Genomic DNA, 2,121 nt, shown 5'->3' with positions numbered 1-2,121 from the left:
GCTTTACACAATTGATGTGTGTATGGATTGGGATAACAGTTGTATGAGCCCCTAATAAAATGTTAAAAAAATAAAATAAAATAAAATAAAACATTGCAGGGATTAAAAAAAAAAAAAAAGAAGTACAGCCAGAATGTTCCTTATAGGTGAGGATGGACTTTGTCTTGTGGACTTCGGACTTGTTATCAAGAGGACCCAGTCCCTGGAGAAGGACATCATGTTGGAAATTTAGAGGAAGGTCTCCAACACAATGGAATGATGCAGTGACTGCAACAGTGGATTGAAACATAGTGAGGATGGCTCATGACGTTCAGATGGAAGCTAAAGAAAATTAAAACAAGTAGACTACAGCCAAAATATGACCCTGAGGAATGAGAGTGGAATGAGAAGTAAGTAACCTTAGAAAAACTACATGAAACGTGTTTAATATGAAGTTCCTAAAATAACAAGCATCATGAGCTTCATTTGCTGTGGCGCTTGGATGCCACTGGTTCTGACTCTGTGCACGGAAGAATGCCGAGACACAGTTCCAGTCGTCCTGCGCATCTGCGTACCTGCTCCTCTGCTGAGCCCATTGCTGCAGCCACTATGTCCACTGATCTTGTTGAGGGCCTTCTCCTTGTTCGCTGCCCCTCTACTTTACAAAGCGTGCTGTCCTCCTCCAAGGGCTGATCTCTCCTGGCAACACGGCCAAAGTATGAGCTCTTCTCAGAATTTGAATTCTACCTCCTTCCAGAAAAGGGATGTGGAAAAAAAAAAAAGAAAGAAAAGGGATTTGGGTAGTTAGCAAAATATGTCAAAAATACAAAAACACTCAATATTTATTAAATCTTTAAATTGGTAATAATAGTTTCTAGAAATCTTATATTTAAAAGGGCACATCCAGCAATGGGCACATTAGCATTTTACCAGAATTATGATCATTCCAAGTCAGAATTTCTTAACCTGAAAGTCCATAGAGCAATAAGCTGGCCACGAACCAACTGAAAGTATGCACAATCCTCCTTTGCACATGCAGTTTCTGCGAGGCATTCCATAGCTTTTTAAAAATCAGGCCACCAATAGAGATTCATTAATTTCCTCTCCATCCTGTCTCCTATTAAGGAACATTCCTTATGGGGTCACTATGAGCTGGAATTGGCTCAATGACAAGGCTCTAAGAAAAACAGTTCACAAGGTGGTTCTATCTGGCTTACTATTTTGTTGACAAAGAAAGACTTTTCAATTTATTACTTGGTATCTTGTCTATTCAATTTCATTGTGTGTGGGAGGTAAAATTAATTTATTCAGCTTTCCATTACCAACCAGGTGTGTGGTTTATTATCTCTCAGATAGAAAGTTAAGGAGGGATATAAATTTGCAAATCCCATTTTTAATCCTTGTTGCTATTTATCATGTGTTTGGTTTCTTAGTCAATCCAAATGAAATATTGAATGATTACCCCTTCCTTGAATTGTTTCATTGTTTGTTTTTTAAATATTAAGAAGTAAAAATAAATTCTGGAAAGTTTTTTCTCCTGTTTAATGAAAAAAATGAGGATTCTATCAAATATTTTCACTGAATGCATCAAAAAAAAAAAAAAACCAAACCCAAAAACCTTGGTAATTAAGAGAATTTTTGCAGCCCTATATAAATAGTTATTCCAATTTAAAATATGAATTTTATCTTTATAGTGAACGTTGAACAGTAATGTATTTTTGGAATCTTAGCAACCACATTAGATTAATCTTATTAACAGAATTCTACTTTAAAATCTACATTCTAGGAACTTTATCTTAACTACTTGAGTCATGTAAAGCACCTTGATGCAAATTAGAAACAATAATATTTTCTGTAACTATGTAGATATTGTAAGAGAAGAAGTTCTTTAATATAGACTCCGGTACACTCCTGAGAAAGACGAATTAAATACTCTATGGGGAAAAATGCTTCTGGAAAAAAAGAAAAAATTTCAGAACACATAAACAAACTAATCCTATTAAAATATAATTCTTTTTTTTTTTAGGGGTGGAATACTACAGTTTATTTTTTTAATCAATTTATTGGGGCTCATACAATTCATCACAATACATAGATCAATTGTGTAAAGCACATCTATACATTTGTTGCCCTCATTATTCC

Source organism: Echinops telfairi, unplaced genomic scaffold (genome assembly GCF_000313985.2).
Source record: "Echinops telfairi isolate 266 unplaced genomic scaffold, ASM31398v2 ScPeMD7_7468;HRSCAF=8506_0, whole genome shotgun sequence".
Classification (NCBI taxonomy): Eukaryota; Metazoa; Chordata; class Mammalia; order Afrosoricida; family Tenrecidae; genus Echinops; species Echinops telfairi.
Note: the sequence above shows the minus strand (reverse complement) of the source record.